Source organism: Jaculus jaculus, chromosome 5 (assembly GCF_020740685.1).
Source record: "Jaculus jaculus isolate mJacJac1 chromosome 5, mJacJac1.mat.Y.cur, whole genome shotgun sequence".
NCBI lineage: Eukaryota > Metazoa > Chordata > Mammalia > Rodentia > Dipodidae > Jaculus > Jaculus jaculus.
The window spans coordinates 130,001,246-130,024,782 of record NC_059106.1 but is presented as its reverse complement, the minus strand read 5'-3'; positions in this window follow the sequence as shown (position 1 = coordinate 130,024,782).

Sequence of the window (23,537 nt, the reverse complement as noted above, 5' to 3'; positions counted from 1 at the left end):
CATTAGAATATTAAATCTCTGATTCTTTTAATGTGGTTTATAATTACTTATCTCTTTCATTTTTAATTGTAATTTACACCTATGAAAATATTTTCGATATTTTCAATAGATTTTAAATTGAACAATTGCAACATCATAAATGCTATAATTTAAGTAATTTACACTCATTTTTGGATGGTACATAGAAATATTCACATTGGCTCTCTATCAATCTTGAATTTTCTTATTAAGTTATCTTCAGATTCCTTGGGGCTTCCCTTTAAGAATATGTATGTATTTATTTATTATCAAGCAGAGAGAGAGAGAGTGAGAGAGAGAGAGAGAGAGAATGGGCACACTGTGGCCTCTAGCCCCTGAGAACAAACTCTAGGTGCATGCACCGCCTTGTGCACCTGGATACTCAGGTATCAAGCATGGGCTGTTGGGCTTTGCAGGCAAGTGCCTTCACCTCTGAGCCACCTCTCTAGCCATTCTTTGGGACTTTGTATCAAAACGTTATACAAAACCAATGATAATTATAATTTTCCTTTATGTCTCTTTTGGCTGCAGGTTGGCATCCAACTCACAGAGATCCCATGCCCAGCCACTCTGACTTCTACAGAAGAAACAAAAAGAAAAAAAAAATAAATCAAGAGCAATTTAAAAACTATTAGAGGAGTAAAAGTAGAATAATAAACATGGTTTATTAGTGTAAAGTATAAGAAAGGAGAAATGAACAAAGAACAAATAGAAACTACACTTAATACCAATTTCTTAAGTAACTACACACATAGAAAATTATTCATATTCTTCAATAAAAACATGTCAAATTCAAAAACTGTTTTAAAAGAAAATTATAGGCTGTTAGCAATAAAACACAGTTTAAATATCAAGCCATAGAAATCTAGCAAGTGAAAAACTAGGGGAAATAATAATAGGAATGATGCAGTTTTATTAAAACCAGAGAAAAATGTGAGGAAATCAACCATAAGAAATACAAAGGGGACATTCATGAAGATATAAGGTCAGTCAGTGAGTTCAAAATGACATGATAAACTTAACTTTTTTGCACCAAATGACAACTTCAAAATGTATGAAACAAATTTTTACATAACTAAAAGAAGAAATGGGCAAATTAATAAGCCTAAAGAGTTTCACCTACCTCTCAGAGTAGCTGGAGTCTTAAAGACACATGTATAATTTACACAGCATAAAGACAATGGGTTATGAGGATACAGAAATACCTGGACAGCAACCAACCTATTTCAAAGATGTAATTCCATCAGCTGAAGAATTCAGTATTTACAAGTGGGCCAAGACAGTGGAAAATAAACAATGTCATGAACTGGAAAGTACGTCTAGAACAGAAATCATGTCTAGTTACACTAAGACTATAAAGAGAGACTGGTAAATTGTATTTCAGTATTTATAATAGTAAGCAGACATATAGACTGGGACTATCTATCTATCTGTCTGTCTGTCTGTCTGTCTATCTATCTATATACATATTTTAGAAAGTGAGAAGAATGTGAAAGAAGCATTAAAGGAATGATAAAGAGCTCACTTGCATAGACAAAACCAAAACAAGGAAAAAAATGCAGCAACAATTTTAAAGAAAAGTGTCAACCCCTCCCACCTTAATGAGGGAAAAGGAAACAGAACCCCAGTTTGGTATCATGAGAATGGCACTGATGAAAAGGACCAAAAATAGATCAACTTTTAGCAGTAACTGAGATGTGTTACAAGATTGTTTTGAGTATAAATGAGGAGAATGACTTAGAGAAACAAAATATTAAAATGAAATGCATATATATTCAGGCTCATCAATTTCACTTCTGGGGATACCCTGAAGGAGCATTAGAACTTGTGTCCATTCAAAGGGTTACATCCCTAGCTGTAGCAACATTATTCATAATAGCCCAAAGTAAGCTGTGCATCACAGTCAGGGTTGATGACTTTCACACCGAGTTAAGTGGCTAATGTTCCTTAGAGTAGGGCCTTGCATCATTGCAACTGCTAAAGAAGGCAATTTTATAAGCGCTTTCAATGGGATTCCATCCTAGCACTTTTATGCCTGCAGTGTTCATGCAGGTTACTTATATTCTGAATTCTTATAAATGATATAAACATTTTCTTAATTTTTCATTAATTTAGTTTCCAATTTAGGAAGTGCTTTTTGGCTACTTAAATAAGCTTAGAGTGTTTGAGTTCATTTTGTGCATGTTCATGTGGTTTTTCAGTCACAAATGCATGTGCTGATGCAGGTTAATGTGTGTGCATGTACATGAAATGACAGTATTGGCCTTCTTTTATATTTTGCTGTTTTTCTGAGATAGGGTCTCACTCTAGTCCAGGATGACCTGGAATTCATTCTGTATTCTCTCAGGGTACCCTCAAATTCATGGTAATCCTTCTACCTCTGCCTCCTGAGTGTTGGGATTAATGGCATGCACCAGTGCGCCCAGCAATATTGATCTTCTTTGACACAAGACCTCTCATTGGCCTGGAGTTTGCCAAGTACACTATACAAGTTATCCATTGATCCCCAAGGATCCTCCAGTTTCTCCACACTGTGATGGTCATAGGCATAGGCCACCACTCCCAGAATTGCACTTAGATACTGGGGCTCCAACTCAGGTCCTCATGCTTGCAAGCCAAGCACTTTTCCAACTGAGTTGTCTCCCTAGATCCTTGGAGTGCTTTTATTTGTTTGATTTCTTTCAATTTGATGAAAATTATTTCTGCTAGTAAGTTGCCTTCTAGGATTGTGTTTTTATAAATCCTTTATCAAGAATAAAATTAGAAGTAGCAAGCTATTGGAATCAAGTTACTCTGAAGCAGACCAAAAATGAACCCAACTTGGTTCAGGGAAATTTTGCAGAAGAGGGGGTAGAAAGAATGACAGAGCCACATGTTGGGTCATGATATGCAGACATTTATCCTACCCGTAACTGTGGGCTAACTACACAATGCAAGACCCATATACCTTAACACGGAGGGGCCAAGGGGAGGGGGCAGGTCACAGATGAGCCTAATAATTGTACCAAACTGACTGTATTTACTGAATATAAAACTATTTAATTAAATTTTTAAAAAATTAAAAAGAAAAAAAAGTTACTGAATTTTCTAGATAGTTTCTTCTCTCCTGTGTTGTTCAGTTATGTCTTTTTAAGATAAGTTTTACTGGACATTCAGGGTTTCAATTTAAATTATCCTATTGAAAGAAAAAAAAAAACATTCCACTCAAGATTTCTTAGATAATGTTCAGCACCATTTGTTGAAGATGCTGTCTTTTTTCCAGCCTATATTGTTTGGACTTTGTCAAATATCAAGTAACTATAGTTGCTTAACCCAAAGTCCAGGTCCTCAAGTCTATTCCATTGGTCTATATTCCTGTTTTTATTACAGTACTGTGCTGTTTTTATTACTATGGCTTTGTAATATAGCTTTAGATCAGGTATGGTGATGTCACCAAGTATTTCTTTTGCTGAGGATATGCTTCGATATGCAAGGCCTTCTGCCTTTCCATATGAAATTTGAGATCATTTTTTCTATCTCTGTGAAGAACACTGTAGGGATTTTAATTGGAATTGGATTAAATCTGTATATTGCCTTTGGTAGGATTGTCATCTTCACAATGTTAATTCTGCCTATCCAGGAGCATGGGAGGTCTTTCCATTTTCTCAAGTCCTCCTCAATTTCTTTTTTGAGTGTTTTTATGTTTCTGTTGTATAGATCTTTCACTTCCTTGGTTAATGTTATTCCAAGGTATTTTGTTTTTGTTGCTATTGAAAATGAGACTATGTCCCTTATTTCTTTTTCTGTATCTTTGTCATTTGCATATAGAAATACTACTGATTTTTGTGCATTGATTTTGTATCCTGCTACTTTGCTATAGGAGCTAATCACCTTCAGGAGTTTTAAGATGGAGTCTCTCAGGTCTCTTACATATATAATCATGTCATCAACGAATAGAGCTAACTTAACTTCTTCCTTTTCAAATTTCATCCCTTTTATTTCCTTCTCCTGTCTTATTGCTTGAGCTAGGACTTCCAGTACTATATTGAAAAGCAGAGGTGAGAGAGGACAACCCTGTCTTGTTCCTGATCTTAATGGGAATTCCTCTAGTCTCTCTCCATTAAGTATTATTTGGGCCTTCAGAGCTTTATATATTGCCTTTATTATGTTAAGATATGAACCAACCATGCCAATTCTCTCCAATGTTTTGATCATGAAGTTATGTTGTATTTTGTCAAAGGCCTTTTCTGCATCTATCAAAATGACCATGTGGTTTTTAGGTTTAACCTTGTTTATGTGGTGTATTACATTGACAGATTTTCGTATGTTGAACCACCCCTGTGTTCCTGGGATGAATCCCATTTGGTCAAGGTGGATAATGCTTTTGATGTGTTGTTGGATTCGGTTTGCGAGGATAATGTTGATAGTGCTTGGAAATACCTTTTTATTTTTATGATTTAAAAACATTAAAAGGACAAGAAAATATTCATTGTTAATAAAGTTATACAGTATAGTCTTATTGAAAGATACATTTTTAAAGACTATATAGTATAAAGTTTTAGTGTATAAAGGAATTTTATTCAGACCCTAGAGGTGATCTTCAGATAAATGTCAGCTAACATGGGTGTCTTTTAATGTTAAGATTATTTATAGCATGGTCACAAACTGAAGTACAGATAGGGATCAGAGACAGTGAACCAAAGTTACTGGTAAGGCCAGCCAGGTAGAATGTCAGAGAGTCAGGAATAATTAATACACACCATGGAATAGCTTTGAATTCCCTTATGGGAAGCAGCAGCTTTCATTTTAGGCAACCTTGAGAGCCTCAATGGTATGTTTGTGGCATAACACAATAATGTTTATTCACCGACCTGTGAAGTAAGAGAAGACTATGTTGTACAAAGTGAAAATTCTTTCTGCCATGTTTGCAATGTTAATTATTTTGTTTTCCACTGCTCCAAAATCTAATAATTTTGAATGAGTTTCTCTCTCTCTCTCTCTCTCTCTCTCTCTCTCCCTCTCTCCTCTCTCTCTCTCTTTCTCTCTCTCTGTGTGTGTTGAACAAAAGTGTCTGTCATTTTATATACCTACTAGAATTTTTTTAGGGCTGGAATATTTTTTTCTTTGACTCCTATTAAATCCTTTTCACTTGTTCAGTGGATATTCATTGAATAACAAATGCCATGTAAATTGCTTTTATTTTTTATCAAATGATATATCTTTCTTTTATCAATATATATAAAATATCTTTCTTTTATAAATTTATAATGCCATAATAGTGAACTCCACATTTTAGTAGTCAGACACCTGCAGGTCATATTAGTAGTAAAACATAGTAGGCTGGAATTTCCCATTCTGTTGCATAGAAAAAAGCAAGGAGTCATTTGGATAAGACCATGCACGACTTTGCCCAAGCATGAGCTGACATGGCATTCTGCCCATGGGTCCCATTGCTTTTGCATATATAGAAAGAAAGGTTAATATTACCTGAGGATATCTTTTCAAGATGAGAATGTCTGAAAAGTTCCTGATGTTGTGCATATGAAAAAATAGTTCATAAAGCCCTAAGTTTAGAACTGGAAAACAATGACTATTTTTGCTCTACTTTTTGTTCATTTGCTGTCTGTATTCTTTAAGCACATGGGTATAGTTCAAGTCTCATTTTCCCCATCTTAAATTACACTGGTATTATTGAAATGCACACACATATTTTCAAAAATATTTCCATTTCCATTTTAGACACATGCCAAATATATTGCTTGAAGAAAGAGTAACTATATAAGTCAGATGCATCCCTAGAGGACTAAGATATGGCATTGAATGAAATGGGCATTTTAAACAAACAAAGGAAAACACACTCCATTCCCTCCTCATCCTTGCAATGCACAAGACTTTAGTGAGTCTCTGATAGCGCTAGAATAGAATGATGCCAGAATATGGGATCATAATGTCCTTTGTAAGTTTATTTATGTAGATAAGCAACTTTGGCACTGTTCTATATATCTGTGCATACTCTTCTTGCTCCTAATGGCCCTCTGATTTCAGACTGAAGCAATCAAGCTTGGACATTCCATCTGTTTTAATAATACAAAGCCATCTTACTGAAAAATGAATATGCTCCACGATTGGCTGTCCTGGGTAATAATTTGTGCCCAGGCCAAAAGAGAGAGAGGGAGACACACACACACACACACACACACACACACACACACACACACAGGGGGGAGGGAGAAAACATTTTCCAAATGTTAATACTGTTTTCTTTACATTTTTTATTTATTTGAGAGATGATAGGTAGATAAATGATCGATGATAGGTACACAGATAGAGAAAGAGGGGTATATGTAGAGAGAATGAACACATCAGGGCCTCTAGCCATTGCAAGCAAAGTCCAGACACATGCGACACCTTGTGTCTCTGGCTTATGTGAGTACTGGGGAATAAAACCTGGATCCTTTGGCTTTGCAGGAAAAGGCCTTCACAACTAAGCCATCTCCCCAGGCCAATATTAGTTTTGAGACAGGAATAGATGTTGAATTTCTCAGCGTCTAGTCAATAATGAATATTGAATATAATGCTGAAAGACTTGTTGATAAGCTCGCAGGAGTACACAGCTGGAGGAAGCTAGTTGAGATCGGGGTGTGCTAAAGGATTCTCAGCAGCACTGAGTTGGTAAAGAAACACTGGAATGAAAATTAGGTATATCTTGATGCTCTTTTCTTGAATCTTAAAATTGTTTTGTGTGTCTGGATAAATTTATTTTTTAAAACCTATTACTGTCTTTATAATTTACTGTGCCTGTGAAAAATAAAAAAGCAAGATGCCCTATTTAAAAAAAAAAAAACACCTTAAGAATATAATAGTGGAGAGTATAAAATCCAAGCATCAGACCATTCTAAGAGCGGGGCTCTGTGAAAATGCACAAAGTACATGGCCATGAAGCTGGCCTTTCCATTCATGGCAATGTAGGTTCATAAAACCAGAAGGAACTGATGAATCTCATTTCTGCTATAGAAATTTTGTGACCCTTGACTTGGATGTGATATGTGGCATAAGTTACAAGGCATAATACTAAACTAATAAGTAGTTGCCAAGAACTAATATGTAATGTGCCTGATTAATCAATAGGAACTTTTTTTATTTTTTATATGTCTTAGGTTATTTTACATACTTTATATCTAGATCTCAGTCACATGAAAAGTAATTAAATCATGACCATGCATTCTGTAAGTCATGTGCATCAAGAAAGTCCATATGAGGGCTGGAGAGATTGCTCAGTGGTTAAGGCACATGATCCTGGTTCGATTCTCCAGGTCCCAGGTAAGCCAGATGCACATGGTGACACATGCATCTGGAGTTAGTTTGCAGTGGCTGGAGGTCCTGGCATGCCCATCCTCTCTCTCTCTTTCTCTCTCTAATTAATAAATAAATAAAAATTAAAACTTTAAAAAAAAAGAAAGTCCATATTAGGTGGTCTATATATGTTCACGTATTCTTGCTTGTGTGTATGTCCAGAAATCAAAAGTATGGGCTACAGGTATGGATTTGAGATAGTTATGTGACTCTTGTTATTGGAGATGTTAAGGGAGGGTGTTAACAGGTACATGAGAGTGACTGAGTGACAGCCTGTTTGATGAACAGTATGTTTCAAAAGCATTTGTGACATCTAATAATAAACAGACAGAAGACAAGGAATTATGCAGTAGACCTAGAATTTCTGTAATTTTCTATGATACCTTTTAGCATCCTGTTTTGCTGTCATTAGTTACCCAAGGTATAGGAAAATGAAAGGAGTTTTGAGACACTGAAATAAAAATTAAAAGAAAAAAAAGTCTTCTCATTTTCCCAGATATACTTCTTAGAAACTATCAAATATCTTGTTATTCCAGGCTTCAAAGTGCCTCACAAAGATCCCAGCAAAGGTCCATGGCATCCTGTCCTCACTTATTGGGTGTACCCAACCGCCTCTACGGTCATATTTCTAATACCTACACCTACTCAAACCATCCTGAACCAAAATCTGTATTACACTTTTTTGTTTGTTTGTTTTTAGTGTAGAAGACAGGCAGAGTTTACCACAAAATAACATGAGGGACTTTCAAAGGTAAGAGTGGGCAACGACCAAAGGGTCCACAGTGGAGGCAAACACTCTCATGGAGTAGCAGTGGACAATGGACAAGTGGACTATTGCAGAGGCAAACACTGTCACTGGGTGAGAATAAGCCTGAATTATTGATCTACTGCTCAATCTCCTTACTTTCTGACCCCTTGTAGCATGGCCTAGTCTACCTTTGCTTCAAGCTTTATGATGTGCACTCAATTTCTTCACTTTCCAGTCCTACCAAACTATTTATAGCTCTCTAAACACTCAAGTCCTTCTCACCCTCAGACCTTGCATGACATCACTCTGTTTCTTCATTAAGCAAGTCACCTTTGCTTGAAAGCTTACAGACATGGAGCTAAGTCCCTGCTGAATTTCAGAAGTGATGTAACCACTGTAGTTTTCATAATGATTTCTTCAATATGGTATATGATCACTCAGTCTCACTGTGGAAGGAAACCATCCAATGATCTCAGGTATATTCCTTGACTTTTCTGCAGTTCTGCACCAGACAGATACCTGGTGTCTGTCCTTTCTCATTGTCTTCTTCCCTCAAATTTCAGATAGTGACACTTAATTAACAGGTTTCAAGGAGGTTTAGTAACAGAAAATTATAGTCTTTGGATTACTTTATAATGGACATAAACAGCAAAGACCTTTCTGAAGAGATGATTTATGAAGCCAGTATATAAAGGACAAAGAGAAGCCATCCTTATGACTATGGAGTTGACAATATTCCAAGCAAGACACTTAAGGCAAGAAATAGCCTAGTGTTCATGGCTGGAGAGAAATAGAATGAGGAGGATAACAGAAGTGAGAGAGTAGGTGATCAATCACTATCTTCCTTTATGAAATCAAATGATCATTGCTTATATGCTAATTGTAATGGGGAACTATTGGATGGCTATTAAGCAAGTCTAATGAGTCTTTTTTAAAGAACATTGGTTTCTAGGTAGAAAATGTTCTAAAGTAGGGCAGGAGGAAGAAAAAAATGGAAAAATAGGAGAAAAGTTATTTAGAATATGGTAAAGTAGTTGAGGAAAGACAGGATCATGGCTTATTCATAGATGGTTCTAGTGGACCTGGAGCACATAAGGAAAGATAAATATTCCTTGAAAAGTACAATATCATTTTAACAACAAAGGGAGAAGTAGTTGTGTTGCTTTCTGGGGAGTTGAGAACAAGCATCTAATCACTACATATAGGCCAGAAATGGTAGACCAAAGAAATGATCCCACCTAAGTATAGCCTAGTGAGCCAGTGAGTTTACTGGAGCTGTTTTACAAAAGCATAGATGAGGGGTCACAAAAGTATAGGTAAAGAGTCACAGGACCATACATGAGGGATCACAGGATTATAGATGAAAGGTTCCATTGCAAAAATAAATAAATAAATAAATAAAACAAGAGTTTCTCTCTATTACTAAGGCTCATAGCATCAGTAATCTATGAGAATACACACAAATATTTGAAAGTCAATTTAGCAAACACTTACCATCTATTTACCAAATAATGACAGCTGCATTCCCACTGGAGCCTATAACCACTCTAACTACAGGCTTGCTCATAATACCAGATGTGAGTTTTCTTCTGTGGAATGAGTCTTAAGTCATAGAAGAAGGCAGTGTGTTGTACCTTTAACAGAATTGCCATTATTCCAAAGTGGACACATCTTATGCTGGTACTTTAACATAATATGTTCATGGCAAAATAGACTTATTGCTCAGATTTCTTCCCAAGAAACCTGCATTTCAACTTTCAGTCGTCCAATAGTCAACCATGGGGGAGAGAGAGGAAGAGAGAAAAAGATTCCAGTTCTTTCCATGCCTGTCTTCTCCATGTCCTGAAGCTAAAGTCTATCATGTCTTCAGCAACAGGGATTTACTGTTTAGTTTTGGCATGCAACCAATAACAGTGGCTATAGCCTTTATGATTTATGGAAACTCTGTGGCCTCTGCACCCAACAACTAGCAGGGAGATAGCATTCCACAGGCACTGGGATTCTCACTGAAAGCCTTGTAACTTCTGGCAGTGCCTTTTTCCATTTACACATGGTATCTTCATTCAAACTCCTTAATTACTACTTTACCATTCTTCCAGATTATTTTATAAATCAGTAATGGATTCAAGAGTTAAAATCATATAAAGAAAACTTTTTAAAATTTTTGTTTATTTTTATTTATATATTTGAGAGCAACAGGCAGAGAGAGAAAGAGTCAGAGAGAGAGAGAGGAGAGTGGGTGTGCCAGGGCTTCTAGCCACTGCAAATGAACTCCAGATGCGTGCACCCCCTTGTGTATCTGGCTAACGTGGGTCCTGGGGAATTGAGCCTTGGACCAGTGTCCTTAGGCTTCACAGGCAAGCACTTAACCGCTAAGCCATCTCTCCAGCCCAAGAAAACTTTTTATAAGTGGGAAGGATCTCTGAAGGTCCATCATCAATGCATTCAAAGTGAAATTGGTCTGGGTGGCCTAGGGAATACTATAAGAAAAATGTTAGCGAGACAGTGAAACCCAAAAGATCTAATCATTCCCATTGTTTCCCCCAAAGAGAAATGTTGACTATAATAGCATGAATGGGAAGTATTATCCCATCTTGTCCTCCACGATTTACAGCAATTTTCCATGAGCCATCCAGCCTGGGGATACTGCTGCTATAAAGCTATCCACCTCTGGCAGGATTGGCAAGGCTGGCTTGAACTAATGAGCCAAGGTCAAGTTCCACAGGGGAGCAGGACCATACTCTAGCCTGCCATAGAAGCTTGACACCATATTCTGGAAGGGTTCTTCCCAGCAATTGGGGCCTTGGCTTTCACATGGCTGATGAAAGGCATACAGGATGGGTAAACACTCTCTGTCCTTCAGAATTTTATAGGCCAGAAATGGATGCTGCATACTGAGAGGGTAATAAATGCCCACCCTGTGGCAAGCTTAGTCCTTTTATATGCAGTGTTTTTATCATCGTCTTATGTGAACTGCTGTGTTCTTACTTTGAACTTTCCAGAAGCTCACTAACATTGCATTTGCCTTTCTACATTTTCCTCCTAGAAACCATAACTTGACACATGTCTTGCCACATCTATCTCCAAGTGACTTGGACAGCCTGATGTCTGCTATGCCACTCTGTCATGCTCTCTTGATTGGTTTAGAACTTTAGGCTAACATGGAGAACAGTCAGCACATGTCTTTTTCCCATTGTAATTCCATTCTTGCATGGTCAAAGTCCTTGCGAGCAAACAGTGTAGCATCAGTGGAATGTCTTTTCACCCACATCAAAGGCTATGAAACTGATAGAACACCACACAGTCCTGTCCTATAGCAGAAACTGAAACACATGCTCCAGTCCACTAGTCATGTTATGTGTGTCCATGCTCTTACAGGGTGCGCACTGTTCACCCAGGAAGTGTGCTACTCCACTCCATGTGGAGGAAGATGACCCACCTGGGATTCCCCATATGAGCACTCCATTCTCAGGTCCCTTAGATGTGGTTACATGTCACATGGCTCCTTTCAGGAAGCATCAAGCTGTCACTACAGGAAGGAGGTACACCACCCAGTATCACCTGGGGAGACTCCAACGCAGCTGTTTCGCTGATAGCACCTGTGTAATAACTTGTGAGCGCTGCATTCAAGGTGCTCCCTGAGGCACCTTGAAGGCAGTTGGGCTGGCTGGAGAATTTCCTCTCCCAAGCGATGGTTATTGTTATCTAACCTCTGGGAGACTCACTCCTCCCTCCAGGAGGACTTGTTTCAGTCCAAGAGAAACGACTACTTAACAGTGGTCTACAATGCTTGTGGTAAATGTTTTGGATGCCATTTACCACCTAATATACACTAACCTACAGCCACCCTGAAACACTGAGATTAAAATACAAAGTACAAAGGTGAAAAGAAATAGACCCACTTTCACAGATTCTTCTTTTAGAAATAGCCAAATATCTGAATATTTCATGCTAGATTTCAAAATGCTTTTCTGGGACAATTCCTGTAAACTCTGTTGCAGCCAGAGTGACAAGATGGGGGTTTCCTTTGTGAATTGGGTCTTCCCAATGATATATGTGACAAGGGGAGCAAATGAGTGACAGCTAGCTGGAGTTGGTAATGTTGGAATTTTTTAGTTATTTATTTTTTTATTTGGTTTTGTGAGTTAGGGTCTCACTCTGGCTCAGGCTGACCTGGAATTCACTATGTAGTCTCAGGGTGGCCTCGAACTCTCGGCGATCCTCCTACCTCTGCCTCCCGAGTGCTGGAATTAAAGGAGTGTGCCACCACGCCCCACTTGTAATGTTGGAATTTTTAGGATGGAGTACAAGTGGTCAAATATTTATTTAAAGGAATGGGAAAAAAAATTTTAAATGACCAGGCAACTTTAAAGACCTATCTGAAATCGAGCTTCAAGAAATTATAAAATGGCACAAGTTAGCACGTTTTTAAAATTTTTAATTTTTTTTCATTCATCAACGTCTGGTTTGCTAAAAAGGGATAGACGCTTAAATCTAACTGTAATTGACAGTTGTCTAGAGGGATGCAACACAAAAAGGAAAGATGAGAGACTCAGCAGAATTTCTTACAAAGTTGTATATGGAACTACATGTCACAGAAGTAAGGAAAGGAAGGAGAATGATTAGTGAACAGGTGTGAGAAGATGATAGGTTCAAATGAATGGCAATCTCAGTCGAGTTTTACAAGTTAAAGAAGTGCTGAACAGATGAGCATGCAGGCCAGGTGTTTTGCACCATAGAGCAGAAGCTGGGAAGCTGAGCTTCCTCTCGGGTAGTGAAGATCAGTGAAGCCAAGATTTTCACTGTCAGCAGGGCTAGATAGCAAGGTGGGCTGTGAAAACAGTCTACTGCTGGTAATAAGTAAGTTTAGGCCTAGAAAAAAAAATGGAATTTAGAAATCATGGGTAGTGAGAGAGAGAGAAAGAGATTGTGTCAGGGTAAATAAATGGGTGAGTCAATAAAGGGGAGTATCCAGATAGTCAGGTCATAGGAGGGGGGGCAGGCCATGCAGGCTGACACCTTGGGCTGGAGGCTCAGAGAAAAGCCTGTGAACAGTTCAGACGCAGGGAAAGGAAGAGAATGCTGACTGTCTTCTAGATGTTGAAGTTTATTAAGGCCAAGAAAACTATAATCGCTCTAAAACCTACCTACACATCAATGATATGAGGAGACTATTAGAGAAATTTAGGCCAGTTACCAATGATGAGTCATAAATTTGAAAAATGTTGTAGGATGGTTTGGGAAGATAAACAAGTAGAAAACTATATCAAAGAGATATCAGGAGTATGTAAGCCTGACTAAGAAGTCAATTGATGACAATGTTTAAGAACCCAAGATAATTTGAAGGATTTTGCCTCTGCAAGGCATGGGTGTTTGGCAGTGGATGAAGTCAATGGGGTTTGTTGAGCGAGAGAGAGCACAGAGGGTTTTCTAATGTCCTCAGCTTATCGTTTTCTTGAAACAGCAAGTATTTGCTTTTTTTATCATTATGCAGAATTCTACAGCATTCAATTATATGTCTAATTATCTAGGTCTTTCTACATTTTTTGGGAATTGTTTCTTTCAATTTTTTTTTTTTTTTTACTTTTAAGTTCATATACCTAGCCTTCATATATACTCCAAAAGGATAATTGAGAATGACTGAATATATCATCTTTTATGTCAGGAGACTGGAGTATGCTAAGTCATTTATAGCATCTGAAAACAGGCTCATTTCAAAGAGTCAAGGAGCTGAATTAAAATGAAAAGTTGTATCTATTATAAATGGGCACTTTTATCCCAATAACCATCTATTTCAGAAAGACAGTGTTTCAATCAAATCCATATGTTTTTCAATCTGCTTTCTTTGTAAAAGTAATTTAAAACATTCCAAGCATAAAGTATAGACAATGAGAACACCTAATCGTGTGTATTCTTCCTTCAATTTTACAAATTATTAACATTTTTGTCTTACATGCTACAAATTTCCATCATAAAGAAGAAGTTAAAGATGGGCTGCAGAGATGGCTAAGCTCTTAAGGTTTTTGCCTGTGAAACTGGTTAGATTCCCCAGTACCCACATAAGCCAGCTGCACAAGGTGGTACATGTATCTGGAGTTTGTTTTCAGTGACTACAGGCCCTGGTGTGCCCATTCATTCTTCCTCATGCTCCTTCTTTCTCTCTCTTCCTTCCTTTCAAAGAAATAAAATACTGTTGTTAAAAAAGAATTAAGTATATGGCTAAATATTCACATCCTCTTTATTTTATCCTTGCCAGTATTCTTTGTAATGAGTGTTTCTAAATCACAGTTCTCACCAATATAATTTAGACATTTCATTGATTTACAAGGATTATACTACATTGAATAACAGATACTTTGAACATTTCTTTTAATACTTCATTAATTTATATATTTTGAAAATTTTATTCATGTATATGATATATTCTGATCAAAATCATTACTTCATATGATATTTGAGATTTATCCTTGTTTGGATATTTTGATGCATTTCATTCATTTAAAGTCCTATGAACTGGTCTAATGCACGAATAAGTGGGATTTGGTCTTTTTGAGGGTTTGTGTGCTCTTGCTCTTTTTAAGGACATCTTTCTTTTTAAGGGCCAATCATTCTATGCATTCAACCTTATTTGACAAGACTCTTCAAAGCAATCTCATCCTCCACAGTAGTGGGGCTTTTCCTATATTCCTGTGTGAATGTTCTGGTGAACAGTCGTGTAACACTTGGGCAAACTGAGCTGGACATAACCTTTGACAATCACGTCCATACCCTACAGACTCATGTGTCTGAACACTCAGTCCCCAGATAGTGATGCTGATTTATGAGGTTGTGGGAACTTTGAGGTGAAATGCATGGCTGGTAGTGGAGGGGTTTTGAGAGTTGCAGCCCAGTGCCACTTTCTGTTTCTCTGCCATTATGTAAACAACTGCTGCACTCTCCTGACACCATGACTACATGGCATTCCTATCTATCATCATGATTTCCCCACCTTAATGGAATATGTCTACAGAGCCATGAGCCGAAATAAGCATCCCCACCCTTAAGTTGATTCTGTCAGGTAATTATTCACAGTAGTGTAAAAGTAACTGACACACCTCTATCCACCTTATTGGTTCTTTGGCCATGGAGAATGTTGAATGATTCATAAACAGATGAATTTCTCACACAAGTCTACAAAAATACATGTACCAAAAGGTTTATCATGACTTATTTGCATTAGTAGTGTGAAGATCAGGGGATGCCAATCTGAGGCAATATTATTTTATTCAAGGACTAAATAGATTAATCTTAATCAACACTTTACTCTCTAACACTGAGTACTTACTAGCTTTTAGGTCAAAAATTAGATGCATATGTAACATAGTAGATGCATATTAGAAATTTTAAAGCTTGACAAAAATTTAAGTACAAAATCATAGAGAATATATACACTTTAAGAAAAATAAACAAGGAAAAAACTCATGATCACTTGAGGGGTAGAGTGAAAATGGCTCACATAGAGAGGATGAAGAGATAAATGGATAACCACTTAAAGTAATAGAACAGTAACATACACTGAGCAGCTTAATTGAGTCCATCCTCTGCATCACCACATACAAGAAAGCAAAAGAAGAAAGGAAAGGAAAACGGGTGATCTAGTGCACTCCTCTGAAATCTCCCATGATTACAGTTGTGGCAAGATACCACAATTGATTCAACTCTCCCACTTAACTTCCAGATTCTTCTACTCTACAAAGTCCTTTTCTTACAATTTGTTTTTTTTTTTTTTTTCTGCATCTTCTCTGTGGCATGGCAAAGAGTTATGTTTGTATCTAAATTCCAAATGCAGTCAGTCCATCTATAACCTTCACACCATGGAGATGAGAGATTTGCTCTTTGATAGCCCCTCTATTCGCTTCATTCAACCTTTATCTTTGGTTTATATTTTCTTTCAATAGCAGTTATTTTCTGAATCTTCATGATTTCTTTACTTCTATATTATCTTAGCTCTTGCCTTTTCCTATATTTCTCATTGTCAGACTCCTGAGCTTAGAGATGATCTCTTCCCTAACTGAATTGCTCAGGGTGTTTCTTTGGCAAGAAAGCAAGAACCTGGCCTCTCTGCCTTAATTTCAGAATCTCATTCGTTATGTTTACTAAGGAGTTGCAGTGCAGAATTTTTCACCCCCACTCTATTTGTAGCTGGCCATTTTTCTTCTGGAAATCTCAATGAGATCAATAGGCCTATCTGAAAGGCCATTCTTCCTGGTGTGAAAACAAATGCATCTGTACTCCTTGTGAAAATGTTAAGATTTATCTCTAAAAAGCCATCTGCCAATAGAAGTTTAATGGATTAGAGATGCCTTCAAACTCAGAAATTATTGAATTTTTTATTCCATTTTTTATTTGTTAAGGAATGCATACCCATAAAAAATTAAGAAAAGTAATTTGTATTTTTGTGAATTGTTTAATTCAGGCTCACAATCATAGATGCTGTAAGGATATGATTCCTTTTCTAATGTGATCACCAGTAGTTCACACATATTTTTTCATCCCAAACCAATCTGTACAAATGTATAGCCAAGCATTAAGACAAGCAGGCAAAACCCTACTGCTGTGTAACTATGCAAGGAACAGAATGGCATAGCTGGGCTGCTTCCACAGACACCCAATTTTCCTGGACTTACTTGTACTGGACTTTTACTTTCTCTACTCCATTCTCCAACAAAGAAATAATCTTGATATGGAAGGTGAGGTCCTAACCCCCAAAGTAAATCCCTTTCTTCTTGGCCAATCATGAGATGTATCTTTGAAGGAGAATCTGTGTGGTTGTTTTTTTCCTTCCCTCTTATCAGGATAATTAAGAATGCATCAGAATTACTCTCTACAGAGGAGGAGATAGTCTCCTTTCCCGGGAACTTAATTCCTTAACTCAAAGCCAGGAGAACCTGGTTTTTCCTTCCAAAACAGAATTCCCTCTCCCATAAGAACATGGGTTCTCCTCATCTCCGGAGACTTCCTTCTGTCATTCTCTTCTCTTAAGCCATATAATAAAATACTCATAAATTTCATCCTCTTATGGCCTGTGAAATTCATTTGTTAAATTCATAAGACAAGAGCCTGGAGGCTACTAACTCTGTTGAAGCTCTGTGTGACCTTGACCATCCAACACCTTAGCTGCTGAGTTACTGCCCACCCAAATGCTGACAAAGGCATTGTGGCTCTCGATTCCCATATCACAGGGTGCCAAGCCCTGCTGACATCACAGACATTTTGTTCCTCCAAATATCTCCTCCCTCTTTCTTACTTTCCTATCTTTCTCCCTTGGCTTGTTTTTCTCTAGCTATACCATACCTAATTTTTTTTTCCTAATTCAGGGAAATTATACTTTTTTGTGAATGTACATCATCTATACATATAATTACTGTCATTTCCTCTCTCACCAGCAGTTTCCACACCTTGTATCAGTCCACAGAGCACTGAGAGCTTTATTGAGCCTCTCCACGTTTGCCGTTTGGATCTCATCAACACAGGCATGCCAAAGTTTCTACGGGTCAGTTCTCCTCTCCTAAAACTTTCTTCTTCCTTTTACTTCAATAATTGTCCATCTTAAACAGTTTGCTTCTTAAGTGGTACCTCAGCTTCTGTAACCATATTCTAAGAGGCAGAGGGAGTGAGGGGTGGGGGAGAGAATGGACACACCAGGGCCTCTAGCCACTGCAATGAAACTCCAGACGCATGTGCCACCTTGTGCAGCTGGCTTACATGGGTCCTAGGGAATCGAACTTAGGTCCTTTGGCTTTTTCAGCAAGCACCTTAACCACTAAGCTATCTCACCAGCTCGTGTTTCTTACATTTTACAATTTTTCAGAGAAACATTGTATAATTGCTCCAAAATATGCTGTCATTTATTTGTGTCTCTGAGCTCTGACAACAAGTGTTTAATCTCCTGGACATTTCTGCCCAAACAAACCCAAGGACTACCCTCTTCAGAAAGTTTAAACCTTAATTTTCTATCCCAATTCTCATTAGTTTTAGAGTTATTAGTAACATTAGTAATCCAAATTCAAAGCCTGGGAATGATACTTTACTATTTATTTACTATTATGTTCCCACCATTTCTGAATGTTCACTCTCCAGTCACTCATTATATGTGATTCCCCACCTGACTGACACAGACTTAGTTTGTAAAGTCTTGTTCCTATAGAAATTCGTCTTTGTATTCAGCACCTCTTATTTCTCCAAGGACAATAGGGTATACAAATCCCTTTACTGCTGCACTGTGGCTTTGTTGCGACACTACTGGTGTGTGACTTTCTCACTGTCTGTGGACAACTGTCGACCAGGAAGTCTTCCTTCCATCCATGTATTACCAAAGTCTCAGCAAGCTTAGTGCCTGAATCTTTGCTTTTTCCCCTGAAGTACCAAATCACAAGGAATACATATGGTTTCATGTATTACATAAGTATGTGGGAACTGGATTAGAATAAATGTATATTAGGATATGCTGAATTCACAATTTTAATGACTTCTCCATTCACATTGGCATAATTTATATGAAATATATGTTGGTTTGGGAAGAAATATAATGAAATGATGTTCTGGAACCTTCTTTTCTTTATTCTTTGCAGTGGATTTTTCTGAAGAGTCTCTGAGTACATTTAAAAATTTTTTCCACAAAGGGTCTAGAGTTGCGGTGACAGGAAGAGCGACCATCCCTTATAGATGACAAACCTCTTGGCTTCTGAGATGCAACTTCTTGGAAACAATAGACTGGTGTTCTGACATGGACCTTCCCACACTATCATTTATGCAGAAAATAATGTCTGTGGCAGGAAGAAACCGTGTGCAAAGAGCTAATTACCATTGTGAGGTTGCATTCGTGAGACAATTAGCACATCACGGGGGTGTGTATTTTACAACAAATACCAGATGGTCTGATGTGAAAAGCCTTGCAATTTGAGAAAATGGCAAAAGTCTTAAGAGTGAGAAGCTGTTCTCTAGAAGCTTTTTTTTTTTTAAGTATAAGAAAACTTAAGAACAAACAACAAAAACAGAAAGTCAAAATAGCAAAGCCTAGTGCGAACTTTATGCAGGTAATGTTAACAGGTATTATAAACAGAAAAATATGACATATGGTTTGTTCTAACCAAGCTATAACAACACTCCATTTTTTTCAGTTCCCAGCTGTAAACACAAGAATAATGAGAATTATAACATAATAAACCATTTATACAACATTTTATTTGTGTTCTCATCATCCTCACAGTAGATTGGAGCATAGCAATCATACCATATTCAAAGGAGGAAAGTCCTTATGAGAGAGTGAGTATGTTGATTGAAGTCAAACTGCTTGGAAATGACTAGAAAATAATTTCAGGCCTTCTACCTCCAAATTCCATGTCTTGGTTCTTTATCCTGAATGACAGTGTCATAATAAGGTTTTCTTTCAGGCTTTGAATGCTAAGAGAATATTTAGCCTCAAAAATATTGCCCACTCCGAGGACTAGCCAAGGGCAGCTCGCTGTGTGTGTGTGTGTGTGTGTGTGTGTGTGTGTGTGTGTGTGTGTGACTCATCTGATCTGACAAGTTCCCTCAGTGCTTCCAAACCCGTGGATGCTTCACCACCAACCACAGCTTCCTGGAGTGGCTTCTCCAGAGCCATGGGGGCTGATGGGAGATACTTTTAGCTCTGTGATAATGAACTTCTTTATTCTTCTTATGATGCACCTACATGATTTATTTTAAACCATTTGTATTTCATTGGCCAAACAGAACAGCTCATGTGCTAATAAGAAAGTGTTAGAGCAACTTTGTCAACTTTCCTCTTGAGTGCTAATTTCATCTCTCCAGTTGTGGCTAAATGGCATAACTGAATTTTCCTTGCTCTCATTTTCCTGTCAGGTATTCATTTCATTAGTGTACACATCCTGCAAAAATAGCCAGAGGCAAAATGCTACTTCTCTCACTAGTGCATGACCCCTGAAAGGAAATCCAAGATTTCCAAAAGGGTTTCCAAGGTGCTAAACTGAGTGTCCCTGCTCTCTTTCCAGGGTGCTGAACTGAGTCTCATTGTTCTCCTTCATCTGGCTAAGATTTCTTCTTCCATTGAACTTGCTGCTCTCATGGAAAGTGTACTGAAGTGGTTTCCTTCCTCTAGAAGCATTCCTGCCTTGCTCTGCTTGAGCCAGCACTGTGCTTTACACTCCCACAATAAACACTGATTCCTGTATAGGTCTCTCCTATTGTGTAGTGTATTATTTCCATTATTATGTGACATGTGTCCTATAATATTCCTGTGTCCACCTTTCTCCACTAACACATTGATTGAATTGTGTTTTACCCTTGGTAGTGACCAACCTAGTATCATGCAAATGGCTGATCGTTAGTTATTGTTGTAAAAAGTGTAGGAACAATAAATAGAGTTTTTACATGCCACTTCCCTTGCATCTCAACTAGCCTCATTGATTTCTTTGTTTGTAGAGGTATAATTTATGAGGAATTTGTGGGATGGATATTTGGATGTTGTTTGGATGCTGTCAGAACACTCCAGAGGTAAAATGGTTTCATTTTGTTTTACTTTGTGATTTGCATGCCTGTTTTCTCCCACAGACCGAAAGACCCTCTGGAAGAGCAACATGTTTTCCTTCTGTTTCCTGCCAGAAGCTTCCATAAAGCCTAAATACATATTTTAAAAACACCCAGCAGCTTCATCGTGGGGTAGAGATGTTCTCACTCACAGAAGTTATGCGTCACCTTTGCACGCAAACACCTTCCTTGGCACTGCTAGGACCTGAAAAGTAATTCTGTGTCATCCTTTAGAAGGAAGAGATATAAGGCGTGGAAGCAATCAGAGAGGGAGCCTGAGCAGAGCCTCAGAATATAAGAGGTTCTGCAAACACAGAACTAGGACCAGGGTGGGACAGACAAGGTCAAATTCAGGCCATGGGAACAGTGGAACATCACAGGACACTGCAGAAATGATTTGACATGAGTTCTGTTAGGTGTAAATAAAGCAGCATGGCTTCTAAAGGTACAATGTATAATGCATGGGAATAGATTAAGACTTGAGACACCCCTCTGAGAGCCCACATGCAGTCAATGTGATTTGAAATTACTTCAGTGAGTGCAGATTTAGACAGGTTGTGGGGGGAAACAGAATAGCATTGGGCTGGGAGTTTGGCCTTTCTTACTTAGAACTAATTTATGCCATTAATTTGGAGACTTGAGTAGAATTAAAATTGAATATCAGTATTTGTAACTGCTATACCTGAATGACTTCATTTGTTAAACCCTAAAATACGCCTGCTATCGTACTGCATTCTCTTTACTCTGCCGTCTAGGCTGCTAAACATGGGAGCATGGAGAAGGCTGAGTGGGCTGTGCTGAGTCTGAGAGTATAGCTACCATACTGCAGGAAAGACCTGCTCTGGGCCTTTCCTTGTCCCACCAAACTCATGAAAATCACATTAAGACTTAGAAAGGCACAGTGATGAAACCATCTTAGCAGTTCAATTCTATTATTCAGAAATATTCAGGTAAGCAAGAGGCACAAGACAGACATGCAAAGGAGAAGATTGGGTATGTGAGGGTGGGGATAGGAGATGGGCCTTTGATTAGTAATGCATGACATATCACTGACTGGCTCAACTATCAGTGACCCAGTGAAGACACCGAAAGAAAGTCCTGGAGCATACCAGTTTAAGCTTTCTGCAGACTGAAGATATATGAGGCAGAAAGTCAGGGCCATGAATGACAAGTGAGGAACACTGAATCACTGGGTAAAAAACAGTAGCAAGAGGTGAGAGTGACCGCAACTGGAAATTACCACAGAATCGACGGGAGCCAGTCCCAACAACTGGATTTAAAGACACGCTCTTACTCATAATCAGCCACACTAAATGACTCATACTGTGAAGGAATTAACAAAAGGTTAACATCACAGTAAAAGTGTGCATTTCAACCTGGTTTCTAGAATGCAAGGGAGATTGCAGGGCTGTCTGGATGACTGAGTTTAGCTTTTTGATTTCTGTCTTTTGGAACCAAATCTTCAAGTCAGAGGTATTAGTGTTACATAAGGACATTTTGGAAATGCAAACTAACAGAGAGACCATGGATGTGTGTCCTAACAAATTCTACAAGTGATCTTGATGGCCACTAAAAATTTGAGAATCTGATCTGTAATTGCTATAGTGACTTACACATGTGTAAGTTGCTATTACAAATCCAGCCTCAAATTCTGCTTGTAACACCTTTATTTCCACGAGAAAAAAAAGAGGGGGGGGGGCTCTTGTTTCTTTACACTAAGAATATACCCCAGCAGTTGCTGTCCTCTTTTATTATAAAGGATGCACATCCACTGCTCAATTATTGGCTAAAGGGAGCCAATGGAGGAGAGGAACAACATTAATCATGACTTTCTCAGACAAACATAAGTTATTCACACCAAATGGCAAATTGCCACTCTTAGGCCTGATGGCATTAGAAGCCCAGATTTTATGGCCAGCTCCTTAACCATGAAGATTGGGAATTTAGATGGCCAAAGATAGGTAAGATTAAGGAGGAGAGGAATGGGTTTCTTTCTTTAATGTAAAACTTCCAATGATAGTTTTTTTTTTTTCTTTTTAAATAAATCAGCCCACTAGTAAAAAGTTTCTGGCAAACCTCCAACTTCCATTATAGAAACAAATTTTCTCCTATCCCAGCAAGTGCATAAAAGCAGTTTGATGATGAAAATTGAAAAATGCTACTGCCCAAAATTTAAGCTTGAAAGCATAACTCTGTATAAGCACTATTACAAGATAGCAAACTCACATAAAAGCTGTGGAGATTTCCTGTGGGTATACTGTGCTAAATGAAGTCAAAGGCTAAATGATTCCAGTCCCTAAGAGCTCCCTGTAACTGCAAACCCCACAGTATATCACCACAGTCAGAAAATGGTGACTTTCAAGCTTGCCTTTTGGAAACTCTTCTGACTGTGTATGTAGACCCCATGAAAAACTCACTGTGGACACACCCACCCCCTGTGGGAACCACCAGCCTCAGTGCTTCCTCCAGTGAACTCTGGCTCGGCAGGTCCACAGGGGAATACATCCTGGGTTGCTTACAGAGGATGACTATCTTAAAGGTTGTAGCAGTCACTTGCTGCCTGGATAAAAGAAAAAAATAATAATTATGGTACATTGAAATTTAAAGGTGGCCCTACATTTTCTAATCCATCAATGGTTGAAGAAAGTGAGTAGCTCATTCTTTCTAAAGACAGGGAGCCAATTTTAAAAGTAATATTTCCAAAATAATAGCCTCACTATAATAGCAGGACCATTGTGTTATCCCAAATACAGTTTAAGATACAAGGATACAATTATGTATTTGTGTTTGTGAATGGGGTAGAACTCTTTTTATTTATTTTATTTTATTTTATTGCCTTATAGGTATCCTTGTCAAACTAAAGTGAAAACTG